The following is a 17235-nucleotide window of genomic DNA, read 5'->3' on the forward strand; positions in this document are numbered from 1 at the left end:
ATGTGGGGAAATTTCTTCTCTGTGAAAGGGACAGTGAGCTAAAGACTTGGTAGAGTCTCTCCGAGGGGTTATTCACCCAAGAACTGGTCATTGGGCTGTGTTCGTGCTGGTAGAGAGATTCCCAGACCCCCCCTTTGTTTTGAATAAATTAACTTTGGGTTTCACCCTAAGTTAACAGGGCGATCCAGACATGGACCCCTTGCTCACTGTTCTTAGAGAGGCAACAGTTTCACCTCACTGATGATGCCCAACAAGGCTGAAACACGTGTATGGGGTTACTGATGGTACTCTTGTTCAGAGGAGAGTTGCCTAGCATTTCGGCACTGGACTGCCCCTGGGCAGGACAAAGGCTGATATGTGGGGAAATTTCTTCTCTGTGAAAGGGACAGTGAGCTAAAGACTTGGTAGAGTCTCTCCCAGGGGTTATTCACCCAAGAACAGGTCATTGGGCTGTGTTCGTGCTGGTAGAGAGATTCCCAGACCCCCCTTTGTTTTGAATAAATTAACTTTGGGTTTCACCCTAAGTTAACAGGGCGATCCAGACGTGGACCCCTTGCTCACTGTCCTTAGAGAGGCAACAGTTTCACCTCACCAAACACGTCTATGGGGTTACTGATGGTACTCTTGTTCAGAGGAGAATTGCCTAGCATTTTGGCGCTGGACTGCCCCTGGGCAGGACAAAGGCTGATATGTGGGGAAATTTCTTCTCTGTGAAAGGGACAGTGAGCTAAAGACTTGGTAGAGTCTCTCCCAGGGGTTATTCACCCAAGAACAGGTCATTGGGCTGTGTTCGTGCTGGTAGAGAGATTCCCAGACCCCCCTTTGTTTTGAATAAATTAACTTTGGGTTTCACCCTAAGTTAACAGGGCGATCCAGACATGGACCCCTTGCTCACTGTTCTTAGAGAGGCAACAGTTTCACCTCACTGATGATGCCCAACAAGGCTGAAACACGTGTATGGGGAGAATTGCCTAGCATTTCGGCTGGACTGCCCCTGGGCAGGACAAAGGCTGATATGTGGGGAAATTTCTTCTCTGTGAAAGGGACAGTGAGCTAAAGATTTGGTAGAGTCTCTCCCAGGGGTTATTCACCCAAGAACAGGTCATTGGGCTGTGTTCGTGCTGGTAGAGAGATTCCCAGACCCCCCTTTGTTTTGAATAAATTAACTTTGGGTTTCACCCTAAGTTAACAGGGCGATCCAGACGTGGACCCCTTGCTCACTGTCCTTAGAGAGGCAACAGTTTCACCTCACCAAACACGTCTATGGGGTTACTGATGGTACTCTTGTTCAGAGGAGAATTGCCTAGCATTTTGGCGCTGGACTGCCCCTGGGCAGGACAAAGGCTGATATGTGGGGAAATTTCTTCTCTGTGAAAGGGACAGTGAGCTAAAGACTTGGTAGAGTCTCTCCCAGGGGTTATTCGCCCAAGAACAGGTCATTGGGCTGTGTTCGTGCTGGTAGAGAGATTCCCAGACCCCCCTTTGTTTTGAATAAATTAACTTTGGGTTTCACCCTAAGTTAACAGGGCGATCCAGACATGGACCCCTTGCTCACTGTTCTTAGAGAGGCAACAGTTTCACCTCACTGATGATGCCCAACAAGGCTGAAACACGTGTATGGGGTTACTGATGGTACTCTTGTTCAGAGGAGAATTGCCTAGCATTTTGGTGCTGGACTGCCCCTGGGCAAGACAAAGGCTGATATGTGGGGAAATTTCTTCTCTGTGAAAGGGACAGTGAGCTAAAGATTTGGTAGAGTCTCTCCCAGGGGTTATTCACCCAAGAACAGGTCATTGGGCTGTGTTCGTGCTGGTAGAGTGATTCCCAGACCCCCCTTTGTTAAGAATTTTCTTTAAATGCATTCCTGTAAAGGCGACAGACCGGCTCATTGTTACTTATGAGGACATCACTGGACTACGGTGTCACTTAGAAATAGATCACCAATAATGAAAAAGGACCTGCTGATGGTCATATTACTGTGCACAGTTTAGAATGGGAACACTCATAATACACAATGTGGATTTCCTCATTGAAAGGAACTTTCATTGAAAAGAACTTTGCTTGATATTCTCTAATATGATGCTTTCGTGTTGACCATAATCTGAAGTAAATAGTCCATGTATGATGATAATCTGTTGTACATAATGTGTTATACTCTAAATTCTCTCAAAGCTATTTGTGATTCTCTTTGCATACTTTATCGAGTTATTTGATATAAACCCGTTACTGCCAAACCTCTGGACATAGTAATGCGTAATTTGTGAAAATAAAACTGCTCTATTCACCAATGTGGAATGATGGCTACCAGTTTACAACGCCATGCCAACATTTGCTCATCACCGGTTACCAAGTGGTTATTTCCTCAATTCTACACACATGAATACTGTAGGACATTCTTGCGTGGCAGTCCCCTTATTTCCCGTATTTAACCTCCTCACTACACATTACTGTGGACGCCATTACCATTCCAACTAATTAACAGTATTGAACAAACATATGAACATGAATGAGCCATACGCGCTCCAATTCCCATAACGGTCTGCAGTGAACGTGAGCATGTTCCTTGAGTAGACACGCCGTTCACGATGCAACGGTCTCCTAGCAACGAACCTTCTGACACACACGGCTGCGGCTGCAACGCTGGAATCGAGCTCTGCAGAACACGGGTGCAAGTGAGACGCATTAGCAGTAAGAACGTCACCCCATACTCAGATTTCAGCCCAACACTAAGAGATTGTTATCTCTAACAGATTACAAGGGGACATTCTCAATGGCCCTAATGCAGCTCGAAGAGAACGACATCCTGCACTGAAGCTCAGCAGTACAAACAGTGAAAGCGCAGAAGGTGAGCAATATGTGGAAATGCAGTCTATGGGATCCCTTGTGAGTATGGGAATTATATTGCAATACGCAGTACTTTAAATGGATTGATAGCCACACCAGACAACAGATACTGAAACCTATTTACCTGTATTTCAGGTCACGGTTGGTTCTTCAAAAGGTGAAGTCTTCACAGACCATGTTGTTGTCACTACCTCATTTCAAGCACCAGTACAACTACACCGGACACCACTCAAACATGCCACAGGTAAACGGTCAGATCATATCATGCAGACCTATGGAGTTTAGCAATCTCAATTGCTAGAGCTATTTAAATAACATTATGTTATTTATATAAATTGCAGGGCACGATTGATGGCATCTGAGCAACCATCACTCCACATGAGTAACCACCACTACACATGGTGAACATACGTTATTGAGAAGTTATATGTTAGCACTAAGGTTATAAATGGATAACCTTTGAAGAACACATCACAGATGAACTGAGATTGCTTTATTTATTGAAAGACGTGACTTCATTCATTGAAAGACTGAAATGATATTGCTCCAAAGAAGAGAGATAATCTCTCAAAACGCGTTGAGCTTTCCTTTTTTTGATAGATTTTTTTATTTTGTTGAATATTGAAATGAGAAGTTTGAATGGTTTAACCCTTTGTGATTGTTCAAGTACCTAAATGGTGCAAAATATATGTATGAGATTAATACATTTGATATGAAATATATTATTAGTATCTTTTTTGTAATGGTTATGCGAAATAAGTCATGAAAGTGATAACTAATGAGAATAGCAAACACTGAATGTACCAAATGAAAGAGTTATACTAATACTGACTGGATACAATTGCCAGTAACAACAGGAATGCAGGGGACGGGAGGACTCATGCTCTATGAGTTCTCCATTTTCTTGGTTAACTTGTTTTGATACCAGAGTCATTCTTTTCTCCCCCGCACCCTTGACCTACAATCACCACTGGTGAGCCTTAGGAGCTCCAAATGTTAGAATTTCTGCCACTCAATATCTCTTTAAATATGTGGTGTGCCTGTACTCTATTTGTTCAAGACAGAGAGGGAAGGCACAGTGAGCGGAGGACAGAGAGGGGAGGCACAGTGAGGAGGACTAAGAGTGGAGGCACAGTGAGTGGAGGACAGACAGTGGAGGCACAGTGAGGACGACTAACAGTGGAGGCACAGTGAGTGAGGAACAGAGAGGGGAGGCACAATGTGTTGAGTACAGAGAGTAGAGGCACAGTGAGCTGCGCTAGGGGAAGAGAAATAGAAAATAATCAGAGACAGGTGTCATAACCAGCAACAGCAATGGTAGAGATGTGCAGCACCCTGGCCGGAGCTCATTGCCATGCACGTAGATCTGTAATAGAGACAGGGCAGGTGCCAGGGTGTTTGCCACCTAGGGAAGCAGACAATTCGATGCCCAGGTGTACAGATCAGTGCATGCTCAGACCAAGTAAGCCTTGTCCAATCACAGGCACGTGCCCCTCCCTCACATTGGATGGATGTGAATGGCCCCGGAGACAGACGCATCCATGGCCGCTTTATCCTCACAGAGGGCAGAGCATGTGCTTTCACCCCTGCCTGAGAACTAGAAGAGCATTGGTAGCATACCATACAGCAGCACAACGCACAAATAGAGCAGGCGCAGGGTGTGCCACGGCATGCTCAATTCTTTCCTCACTTGGAATGGGGACATGCCTGAACGCTTTCGGAGGAACGTGTTGTCTCTTCAAACACTCGCAGCAGCCAGGGTATCTGAAACAAATATATTGTTTCTCTAAAAGAGAAAATCGGGAATCCATGCCTCGGGGTGAACCGGCAGAGGGGGCCACTTGACTTACCTTATTACATGAGCTGCTGAGGTCTCAGGAAGTCGATAGTCGCAGTCAGAGGCTCACTCTGTCTCCCTAAAACACACACTGCTGTCAGTCACTGGGGCACGCGTCTCTACCTGGCTTCTCCTTTGTTCTAGAAACATGGAAGGCTGAGGCTGCGCAGCAGTGCACTGCTCAGCCAGGGCACGTGCAGATTGTTCCCTGGCCTGGGCACATTGCACGTGACTCATGAGCAAGCAGCAGAAGTTTGTGTTTTAGCCTAATGCTGTAGAGTATGAAGAGTTAACTTTGTACTTTAAATTTTGCACGCTGACAATTACAACTGCAGCCTGCAGTGCAGGCTGCAGACGTAACGCTGCAGAGACACAATTCCAAACCAAATTCTGGGGGGGTAAATGCCATTATATCTCTCCCACCTAAAAATGTGGGTGGATTTGTCCCCCCATTTCCCCCCATGTCCTACGCCCATGCGGCCCTTCGCCAGGTGCTGCCATATTTTTTCAGGACTTTAGTGTCTCCCCCATGCCAACACCTTATCCCTAGCCGCCAGGTCATCCCAAACCCCTGTCGCCCGACTCCCACGCCATGCTCCCACCCAGGGGCGTTGCTAGGGGGGGGGGGCTAAGGGGGCTATAGCCCCTGATCTTTTGGTTGTAGCCCCGGATAGAATCCCAGGAGCTACAGCCAAAAGACTAGCTAGCCCCCAGTCCCAACAGTTCTGACATCAGCTTAGCCCCGGGTCTTTTCCAGACCTAGCAACTCCCCGGGCGTGTCCGTGCTGGGCAGCTGCAAAAGGAAAAGGGCCAGCTTGCTTTTTATTACAGTGGTTTAACTATGCACAAGACAAATGCAGTACATCTCCACTAAAAAGAAAAGAAAGCATTTAAATTATTCACACCCCGGACGAAGTTCCAGTTTTCCAATAGCAATCACTGCTGCATCTGGGGAAGGGGGGGGTACAGGTCTCGTAGCGAGCTGTTCCCTCGCTTCGCTCTATCTAGACTCATTCAGGATAACTATTACATTGTGTGACCTGTACGCCCCAGACGCGGGAGTGATTGCAAAAATATACATTAAAGGTTTACATAAAATGAGTCCAGTGTTTTTGTAATCTGTAATATTTTTCCACTGCAAAGGTTGTTCTGACATATTAATGGTAAGTAGCTTAAACTTCTTCTTCAAGTTACCATGGGTATAATTATAAGGAGGGACAAGGAGGTTTGGTCCCCCCACATCTTTTGTGGTACACCTTTTTATCCCACTCATTTGGCAGGAGCCGCTTTCATTTAGATGTCATGTCCCGCCAACATGTTCAGCAAAGTTACTCCACTGCAAGTCACTATTAGGAATGGGAGCTGCACTTGTTTTGCACACTAGCACCCTTTCCCACAGCCCTCACTGGGGTGTCACTGAGCTTTGCAGAGTTCATAAGGGAGCAGTAGTTTCCTAGCAGACACGCGCGCTCATTTTGTTTCCCTTCTAGCAACCTGAAGGCTCCGCGTTTTAATCCAGATGGTGATTACACGGGTTGTATAAGCACCAAATAATCCTGTTTTCCGGGAGTGTGGTTAAGAATATTTACAAACTAACAAAACGAAGTACTTTGTTGCTACCTCACTGTCCATTTTTATAAGGGCCAGTCATGCCTCGAGGTCAGTTAAATTCATTTAAACTGTGGCCAATCACAAGTTCACATTACAACTGACTTCTTCGGTGCAAAACGGTTAAACATGGAATCAGACAATGCCGCAAATGCCAGGGGGTCCTTGCCCAGTCCTGATTAGTTTGTCTTAGTCTGGGCCTCGAGGTTCTGTGTTTGCATTTTAACTCCAGGAGTAGTGCCAGAATTCAAAGAGGAAACATGACTGGACAGGCGCATACGTTGTTGCCATATATGTGACGCTGCAGCCTGGCTCGACCCTAGCAAACAAACAAGCACTGGCAATACTACCAGTTTAAGCTTTTGTGTAGGCATGAGAAAGGCACAGCCGCAGTGGTATACACTGACAGTTGGTGGTAGCAGGTGCAAAATGATGCCAGTACCAGGGCACCTAATAGAGGTACCAGGCAAATGCCTAATTCTTGTAAACAAGCCAAAACTGTTGGCTTTGCTAGTGCATGTTTGTAACAGGACTTCATTGAAGGATACGCAAAGTGCTTATATACAGACATGGTAAGACATTTTTAGTACAGCAGTAGCACGTTTACAACTGCAATGAAGTCATTAACTCTTATAAGACTGCTTGAAAAAACAATGGGTGGCAATTTGAGTGCATTGTTTGATGGTAAGGCTTGTTATGATATGATATCTCCCCCTTCCCTTTACGTGTTTCCCTCCCCCCCTCCAGCACTATCTGAAATGTCGTCAGGCCTAGTACGATAGTCGCTTGGTTTGTTCCTCCCCTCCCTTTCTGCACCCCTCTCCAAGACCTTTTGATTTTCTCCAGCTCTACCAGAAATGTCATCAGGCCTTGTACGGTAGTTGCCTGTCTGTTTCCAGTTCCATCCCACTATTCCTCTTCCTTCCTTATCTATGTCTTAGCTCTTGCACTATCTGAAATGTCGTCAGACCAAGTACGATAGTTAATTTCATATCCTTACTGTTCATGACCTGTAAGAATGTCATTGTATTTTCCCTTGTTCCCTCCCTTGGCTTGAAGCGCTTTGAAAAACACTATGTATGGGCGTTATATAAATAAACTATTACATCATATCATATGGCATTTATGATACGCTTGTACACAAGTGTTTCTCGGCGTCACAAGACAAGGAGGGCGAAATAAAGGGAGGACAAAACAACGATCTTACTAGGCCTTGTGTCATTCATATTGCGCAAGTGGGGGGAATAGGGAAGGGATGAAGTGTCAGGGAGTAGGGAAAGGGAGACGTGCAGGTAACTCAATAAGCGCAGCCAGCAACTGGTTCATAAGTGCAAAGAGAGGGGACTGTAGGGTTGAAGCTACAAACCCTTAATTGCTTGGGAGCCCGGAGCAGTGCGAGGGTAGCTGGGCATGCAGGAGCCTGGGCCCAAGTTCAGAGGGTATCCAGGTGGCCAGTGCATGGAGCTGTCAGGTACGTCAGCAGGGGAGAGGAAGAGAGAAAGCAGAAGCAAAAAGGAAGGTCTTTAGTTGCTTACGGAACCAGAGGTGGTTCTGCTCAAGTTTTGAGAGAGGCAGGGAGGCTGTTCCAGAGGGAGGCCCCAGCCGTGGATTAAGATCTGCCTCCAACTCTCTGCTTGGAGAAGCATCTGACCCTAAGAGAGTTGAAGGTGGATGAGCGGAGTGCTTGAGAAGGAAGATGTTTAGGAAGAAAAAGTTGGAAGTAGAGCAGTCCAAGGCCCCAACACGCCTTCTAGATGAGGCGGAGGGTCTTGAACTTGATCATTGCAGCCACAGGGAGCCAGTGAATAGATTTCTGGGCTGGAGCATACGATCCCTGGGATTGAGGCCAAGGACAAGTCTTGCATTCCTGTTCTGGATAAGCTGTAAGGGTTGAAGAGTAGAGACAGGCATATTTAGAAAGAGGTTGTTGCAGTAGTCAAGCCTAAAGAGGACCAGAGCTCTGGAGACAGAGAGCTTTTAGGGGAAAAGTGAGAAAAGGAAGAATACCGCTGAGGAGGTGCAGCTGATAGTTTGACTTCTTAGAGATGTCAGAGATGCAAGGAGAGAAGGAGAGGGTGGAGTCAAAGATGACACCAGGTTCTTAGCCTCACAGGAAGGAGCAGGAAGAGGGCCCAGAGGGGGCAGCCAGAGACAGGGAGGAAAGAAGGGAGCAGGTGTCCCTATGTGGAGGATCTCAGTCTTGCAAGGCAGAGATCGTTGGAGGCACACAATTCCTGAATTGCAGCCAGTCTGATATGAGAGAAGGCAAAGAGGCGGCTGAGGGGAGCCGGAAAGAGAGCTGGGTGTAATCCGCATAACACTGAAAATTGGAATAGAAAGTAGCAATGCAATAGGCAAGAGGTGCCAAAGAGGTGCCAAATAGTGGTTGAAAGTGCCAGTGAGAGAGGTTAGACCCCTGGTTAACCACAAGTAGAGAGAGAGATAGAAAAGAAGAAAGACCTCAATTGGACCTTAGATGGTTGGTCGGTGAGAAGGGAGGTCAACCAGTCAAGGGCCTCGTTGGTGATACACAGGTTGTCACAGAGGAGAGCTCAAAGAGTTTCCATGAGGAGGTGTTTTGGGCAGGGAGGGGAAGGAACTGTGTGGGAATCACTGTAGGGATTAGCATGGCCATGGGCAGTCAATGGCCCGCATTACGACCCTGGCGGAGTGGGATACCGCCAGCGGTAATCGCGGCGGACCCGTCCGCCGTACTACGAGTTCCCTTAGCGCCATGGAGGTTTTCTCCGCCTGGTTTTACCGGGCGGAGAAAACCATGGCGCTAAGGGACCTCGTTGTTAATTACGCCGCCGTACTTTACGGCGGCGTAATTAACTCCTTCCCCACTCCCATTATACCCTATGGGGCAAGAATGGGAATGGGGAAGGGTAAAATGGGGATTGGGGATTTACCGCTCCGCCAAGGTCGGCATGGGGTGGTAAATCCGCCAACCCCCATGGCGCTATCGGCGGCTTTCCGCCATGCTCCGCGGTGCATTTTGCACCGCGAAATCCGCCAGGGTCGTAATGAGGGCCAATGTGTTAAGGATTTCAATGAGGCAACACACACCTTTGTCTCGGCCCAGAATGCAGCGCACAATTGAAATGCTTATGTTAGATTAGATTCAATATTGGGATGATATACCACTCGTATCACACACCCTTTTCAAATACCCCGGGTCACAATGGACCATGAACCAGGCCGTTTGCTAAAATATAATTTTCATTTATTTATTTATGTATTTATTTATTTATTTGGAAATTCAAGAAAATCACACACTTTTTAATATATGGGGCAGCAATCACCAATGAGGTGATAAGAACAATTTGAATGTAAGCAATGCACTTAGTTTAACCTTCTATTGACACAACTACAAAACACCAGGGAATAGGAGCACTTTTGATTTTAGGTAAGATAGCACTGGAGTTAGAATTTCCCGCTGCACGTTCCCTCAACCCACAAATAATAAATTTTAAGTAGATAAACAGAATCAGCGGGTAATCAGGAATGACAAATAAGAAACAGAATAGAAATCCGACTTTCCCTCCCCAAACAAGAGAGAAAAACGGATTTAAACCCTGTCAATGCTAAAATGACACTCAGAAATGGATGAATAAACAAGGAATGTGTCTAAAACTCTTGAAACAAAAACAATTATTTACTGGAGCAACACTGGAAAGATACTAGCAATCACAAACAATGGATTGAGCAAAAGCATACAATTTGAAATTGAATGGGAGATTGAAAACAGTTTATAATCAACATGACACGTTGTAAAATTGCACACTTTTGCAAATCCCACCTGAATTTACCAAAACGTTTTTTAATAAAAAATGGGTGAAATATTGTGGATGCGTTTTTTGGGTTGGGGTGTAGCTATGGATCCTAGGTACAATATGAAAGGGAAATGAGGTCTCTAGCTGATAAATTGAGTGAGTTATGCTAGATAGAATGAGGTGTGTTTAGGAAAAATAAAGGTTAAAAAAAGGAACAGAAATCAATTTTGACAAGGACAGTTTTACTTTACGCTAGGGCATTCAGCCTAGGCGACCAGATTGAGACACAGTAAGCTCCGGGGTTGATCCGCAGAATCTACCCTAGCACCTCTGTGCCCACCCTGGTGGACCCAGTCCATTCACCCGAGGGAGGACTAAGGGCTTAGGATTTCACAAGACAAAAATATTAAAGAGATTGGCACTAGCACAAGGAATCAAAGCAGGGTAGCAAGAGACTTAGAGATTGGGATGGAACAAAGCAAGGCAAGGTTTACTATGTTTCTATGGTTCCTATTGATACTCACAGTCCACTTTTAGTTTGGGTTTTGGACAGTCAGTGGTTCTGGTCACCACACGGGTCTGGTCTAACACAGGGCACCCGGACAAACTCAGCGGGGCAAAGTCAGCTGGGCAGGGACTGGATACCAAAGGACAGTTCTTCTGGACTGGCAATTCTGGTTACTGGATACTATAGGGCATCAGGATAGCAGCAGCATGCGGTGAGTGGCCGCAAGCCAGGTAAATTCAGGATGCTTCCCCAAAACACCACAGCGCTTCCCTTGGTTATGGGGATTATTTTAGAATTGAGTACTAGCTGAAGCAGGATCAGCAAGTGCTTGGCCTTGTGGTTGGGATCTGGAGTTTAGATGAATAGATGCAAGATGAAGACAGAAACAGACAGGAACAGGACGCCGGTGTAGGAATCTGGAATCAGGGTGTGTCCTGAGTGCTAGTCAGGGGCCCTTATTTATAATGCCAGATGACATCATTACAGTATATGATAGGGGCAGGATTCACTACCCATGCCCCTAACAAAAGGATTGGGCAAGGGCATAGTCTCTGCCTTGCTCACAATTGGTTGGATATTAGAAAAGTGATGTCATGTTTATGAGGTGATTTTTACTGTATCTAGAAACACCCACATTTCCTTAACTGAAAATCCGATTTTGCCAAAAACAGATATGTATGCAGTTGCCACCTCTTAGTAAATCAGACACACAGGTTACCTTTTTTGTGTAGCACATATTAGTCCAAACCTCCAGTCTGTGCGACCTTGCTTCGCCTTTCTGACACATTTTGGTAATTTTACACATTAAAGATTTGGCCCACAATTCCCCAATTTTGTACACAGATGTGAATTGTCCCCTGGGATGTATGTACAAAATTTGACATTTGCAACATGGATGCTTTTCTGGTGATAGAACATATATCACAGTTTCTGTCCAGAGTGTGTCGCGACATTCTACCAAGTTTTCAAATACAATTCCACTTTTACGCTTTGAAAATTCCACATTTTTTACCAATTACCAATTTTGACAGCTGAGATATAAGTCTTTTTAAAGTTCTTTATAAAATAGTCTTAAGACAAATGGAGTCATTGTCTTTCATTTTTTTCTTCTCAGCTAACACCAACTGGCAGTTTCTTCCAAGCAGGATGGGGGGCCTCTCTCTTAATTGAAGGTTTTATTGCCCTTCACACTTGACAGGTGAGTGTCCCAGGACTGCTATTGTCCCAGCCTGGAGCAAAGGCTAATGTCTGATGAGCATGTGAACTGCCATTGTCCTATCCCATTCAATGTTTTTCAAGGTGGTACTTCGCACCTAAGTGTCCTGGATTTAGGGTGTATCTCCCTTCCTAGGAGGAGTTTCATAACTGACAACTGGAATTACAGGTTTCTGAGAGCTTGCAACTCCAACCTATGTGTTTTAAACTGTTTAATTTCTTACTTTGTCGTGAATTAAACTATCCTATGACAGAAGACATTGTATGTGTGTATTGTCACCACTAACATAACTCCTTTACTTTGCTAAGTAAGCAGGCTTTTATTAGCAATTGAGTTTTAAACAGGTCATTTTTTTCTCTTCAGTCAGCACAGTCCATTTTTCCATTTTCCACATGTGTCAAAAACTGCTATCATTTATTTCTTTAATTTGGTTTGCAGCTCCTCAGATTTCCACTGTCTTGGCAGAGTAGTCATTTTCCTTGCAGCACGACTCTTATCTAAAGTATATATACACATCTCCTTGACCTGGCTCAGAGGGTAAAAAGTCTCTTTGAACTGCTGCGCCTGGATACATTTTGTCAAGAAATAAATGTGTGTTTCCCGTGCGAGTGAAAAAGAAGTTGCTTTTGATTTCTCTGAGAGTTGGTTTTAACTCAGCCTTTTTACTCACAGTGGTTTCAGAATGACAAAGCAGTATTTTGAAAGGGTGAAAAGTGTGAGGCAAAATGGTGCAGCCATTTTTCTGTTGTTGCTGCCAAAAGCAGTTTTGAGGTCCTGGTGCGCACAGGAGCCAGCACAGTCAGGTTACTGTTTCTTGCACACAGGCAGCTCAGTGATGTAAGGCAATGCCGTTGAGTGGGTCAATATACCCCACAAATGGGTGGGCAAATAATCAAACAACGCCTACAAGCTGTGTCCATTCTTGTGTCATTCCTCCTTATGTGTACTCTTATCCAATATTTTCTGCTTATAGGTTAGCCCCAACTAAAAAACAGATCCCCTTCATCAAGTCACATAGAGGAGGATGTGGAGATGGATGTGCACCATAAAAGAGAGTGTGAGCAAAGCACATCAACTAGTAATCAACATACTCAATATCTAGAGATGTAACCAAAGCTCTGCAGACTCCTTGCCTAGTTCATGTTTGGAAAAGGTGAAGCTTTGAGTATTGTCTGTCAGCGTGCCTGAACTCACCAAAGATGTGGTTCCAAGGCATACCTTCACAGAAGGTTTTTACCTGCACGCTTCCCGATTTCACAGGTTTCCAACCCTGAACCCTTGAAGGGAGAGAAGGGGGGAATCAAGGGGCCAAGGCATGGTTCATCGTGTGCCTCTTTGAGGGGGAAGAGACCCTCTCGTCATCATCGCCATAACCTGGGCACTTGTCCACTTACTGAACTATCACACACATTTGTGCTTGCTTCCATTACTATACCTTCTTTATACTGAAATATAAATGTCAGAGACAGTTGGTTCTTTGTGGCATAAACAGGCTGCAGGTTTATTATATCCACAGCAATCACCTGTTTCAAATCTACTACATGATTGTCATCACAGCAAAACACAATGTTTCCTCTTGTATGGCAACAAGCTGACTAAATCATCAATTATTCGCTTCCCCCCTACTTCCAAACGGTTTAGGCCAAAATGACCGAATAATAAATTCTGAATGCAAAATTTGGCTGAATTTCGGCTGCTCGAAAAATCTGGACAGCCGAAATGAAAACTGTATAGTGAGCGGGGGTTTCCCCCTTATGTATCTCCCAGAAAAAGGCTGGTGGCATTGCGGGGGTGTCCCCCACTACCCCTTCTCACTATACTGTGAGCGGGAGTTGCAGGAGTGTCCCCCGTAGCTGTACTGCAGTCCTCCCAAAAAAAAAGAAAAAAAAGGAAAGAACCCTGTGGCGCCGGTTCCTGATCACGGAAGTGAAAGGGAACAGGCGTCTCAGGGACCAGCGCGAAACAGAATGCAAGGTAAGTAGGGGGTTGGTGGTGCGAGTCGAGGGATGGTTGGGGCTGTGGGTAGGGGTTTGCGTAACTCGGTAATGTTCAGGGGAGAAAAGGCCGAAAATTATTTCGAAAAAATAAATTCTGTCTTTTTACCCTCGAACATGTCCACATCAGTAAATCAACCCCAAATCCTTCCAAACAACTCCACTTTATTTGTTAGGCCAAAGCTTCCCCAACCACAAATGTCCTTGATCCACCTGCTCTGGCAAGAGATCCTAAGCTGGAGGAGTGCCGTTTATGACTGGTAAACTGAGCTCCCTTCCTTTTCTCATGCGCCCTTGCAGTGTTGCTCTGTTCCTCCCCAGCAATGAACAAATTGTTTGCTTCAAGTCTTCAACCTTGTCGCTTGGCAGTCTGGTCATTCCCTCGACCATATCTATTTCTATCCTCAAAAATGTTATCTTTTTGAGAAAACCAAATGTCTTCCCTTCTGCCAAAGGTACTTCCGGTTCCTTAGCTAGTAGCACTAACTGTTCGATTAGCTGGTTGCATTCCTTCGTCCCATTACTACCAATGAACAGAAAGTCAAACAGGTATTGCACCACCTTCCCTGTGTTTGTCCTTTGCTTCAGTGCCCATTCCAGGAAGGTCTTAAACGTTTCAAAAAGTGCACAAGATATCGAACAACCCAATGGTAGGCATTTATCATAATATTATTTCCCCTCAAATGGGAAACCCAACAGGTTGTAACTCTTTTTGCTGATTGGTAAGAGTCTAAAGGCTGACTCTATGTCGGCTTTTCCCAGCAAGCCCCTTTGCTAGCGGCCCTGACCAACTCCACAGCATTGTCAAACGATGCATAGGTCTCTGCACACATCCTCGTCTAGGCCATCATTCACTGATCCCCAGCTGGGAAGGAAAGATAATGGTACTATCCACAGAGGGGAAACTGACATTTCTCAATGGAAATGGACCCGCTATTCTGCATAATAATAATTCCTTTGTCAATTTCTGGTTTTAACACCTCAGGTTGTCTTTTTGCTGATTTAAGGTTCTCTACCTCCCTGTGTCCCAGGACCATGGAGTAAGAAATAACAAAACCACCTAGGAACATTCCCAAATATTTTTAGTTTCTGCTGTGTTTTGTAATAATTTAGTAGTGGCACTAACCTGTTCAGTTTTATTGGAGAGGGTAGTGCAGCGCTGCTATCCAGAGGAATCAGATTAATTACACTTGGTTGCCTCATTATGCTTTGTGCCAGAGGTGTTCTTACCTGCCCCATAAGAGCCTGTGCTGATCCCACCTGAACATTTGGTACATGCATGCTTTAATCTACATGACTTGCCAAAGGGGCAGAACCCTTGCACGAATTTCCATCATGTATCTTGCTCTCCCTGCTGGTGGCTGGCCCTATTGTTCCAGTAAGAGCACCCACGAAAGGAACCCCTTCTTTAAACCCCATATGACATTTTTTCTTTCTTATAATAAAGCTTCTCGGATTGTGTCCTGTTCCAAAATTCTTTTGCAGATACTATTTTCTCTATGAAACCAGTGACATCCACCTCGTCCAATGCCATGCCAAATCGGCATTTTTAACCTGATACCCCTGTAATATTTGAACCTAGCATCCCTACCGTAGGTTAAGTAGGCATCATGAATGTACTGCTCATAGGCCCACAATGCTCCAGCTTCCCTGGGGTATTTTTCTACCATGATGAATGGCAACATCCTGAAACCAGCTAACCAATTATGTATGGTTTCTCCCTTTTTTACCCTGTCTCTCTCTTTGCTTTCCTCCCCTTTTCTGAAAACTGGTGCATGTCTAAACCCATCTGTTCTAGCTCCGGCAGGGTAAAAATGTCTCTAAATTCTTTTTGGCATATCCTCTCCTTAATGTGATTCGGGATGTTCCATACTAATGCATTCCCTTTAGCACGTTGAGGTGCACATCCTGAAGTGTCTCTCCCATAAGTAGCACTGCTGCTGGGGCTATCCCCTTGACACTCACTGCTGCCTGGCAATGGCTGTGCTGGCAATGGCTGTAACATATGCATGTGTGATACCTCCCCCTGCGCCAGTGGCCTCGCAGATTATCCAATTGACCTGGCGCAATGGTACCGCTATCCCTGTTGTCTCTGCTGTCACCTGCCCTCAGTGCCTCCCCCTGTTGGTTAACTGACACTGAGTTCCCCCAATTGATTATATGCTTTAATATTGCCACACAACAGCTGTCCATTACTAACATTGCCCAATGCCACTGCATTGCAATACTGTTTACTTGCTCCAAGGATGCACTCTGATACCTCCACTGCCATGATGGCTGCAGTGGTGCTGGGCTCACTGCTGTTCTCCCTTGGGCCTTCTCTTTCAGTAGCCATGGGGGCGGGGTGGGGGTTCCCAGGCCTCTGCTTGTCGCTCCCTTGCTGTCTTCCCCGCTTCTGCATCTTCAAGGCTTTAAAGTCAGGGTTTCTCTTCTCTTGGCCAAAGGTTTTTCTTCACCCAAGGAAATCAGCTCTTCCAGAACCTGTTCTTCTCTGGATGCCGGAAAGGAAGTGGGGACGGTGAACCACCACTTGATGGCCCTGCTGTGCTCACGTCGAGTTCAGTAGTCATCCTCTGCAGCCAATTGTGCCCATGCCTGGATGCCACCGACCTTGCCATTCAAATGCGCTGTTCCAACTCCAGCTCTGCATTGCTCGAGACCAAGGTATCTTCTCTCTGAGATTCCATCTCCCTGAATGTCCCGCAGTGGCCCTTCAGAAGCCACAAATAGCAGCACCCAGAACATGCACTGCCAAAGACAGGAGAAATGAAGGTTTTCATGCCTGCGCTCCAACTTCAAACAATATCCACCTAAAATCAAGTGACTTGCAACAGCCTTCGAAAAGAAAAATCACCCCTCATGGCACATGCACTGCAATTGCTTCCAACAAATGCGTGCAACTGGATGCAGCACCAGCTCCAGCTACTCCGCCCGGAAAAGTTTTGTCTGTTCAGAACTAGGCTTGTTTCACCACCGTGCCTGGTCCGTCTCACTCTTCCAATCAGGGGTGTTGCTAGGTCTGGAAAAGACCCGGGGCTACGCTAAGGTTGGAACTGTCAAGACTGGAGGCTAGCTAGCCTTTTGGTTGTAGCTCCTGAGATTGTATCCGGGGCTACACCCAAAAGACCTGGGGCTATAAACCCCTTACCGCCCCCCCCCCCCTCACCCCAGCAACGCCTCTGCTTCCAATAGCTTGCTTTGTACAGCTTTCACTGTTCAGATCTAAGCTTGAATCTCTGTCGTGCCTGGTCCGTCTCATTCTGCATTAGATTTCTTTCTACACCCACCACAGTGACGTGTTCCTTTGCCTCACATCCCATGGAATTACAGCTGATAGCCTCATTTGCGAAATCCTTACTTGTTCCCCGCCGCGGGTGGCTGTACTCTCACAATCGTGCTCTGGTGCCTTGGCTGACTGTCTTAAACCAAACCGGCCCCCCACAGCGCAGCAG

General features: G+C 45.8%; 2 long non-coding RNA genes across 3 annotated transcripts in view; one reads left to right on the top strand and one right to left on the bottom strand.

Moving 5' to 3' along the window:
- Positions 1-4826, bottom strand: part of LOC138583051 (uncharacterized) — a 29571-nt gene extending 24745 nt beyond the window's left edge. For both annotated transcript variants that reach the window (XR_011305142.1, XR_011305141.1), the window contains exon 1: positions 4695-4826. This is a non-coding gene — a long non-coding RNA (uncharacterized lncRNA). The remainder of the gene's footprint in view (positions 1-4694) is intronic.
- The window catches only part of LOC138583050 (uncharacterized), a 48740-nt gene continuing 34112 nt past the window's right edge, over positions 2608-17235 (top strand). Inside the window, exons 1-3 of the long non-coding RNA XR_011305140.1 lie at positions 2608-2845; positions 2980-3088; positions 11688-11771. This is a non-coding gene — a long non-coding RNA (uncharacterized lncRNA). The remainder of the gene's footprint in view (positions 2846-2979; positions 3089-11687; positions 11772-17235) is intronic.

Source organism: Ambystoma mexicanum, chromosome 3q, assembly GCF_040938575.1.
Source record: "Ambystoma mexicanum isolate Mex_15411 chromosome 3q, UKY_AmexF1_1, whole genome shotgun sequence".
Classification (NCBI taxonomy): Eukaryota; Metazoa; Chordata; class Amphibia; order Caudata; family Ambystomatidae; genus Ambystoma; species Ambystoma mexicanum.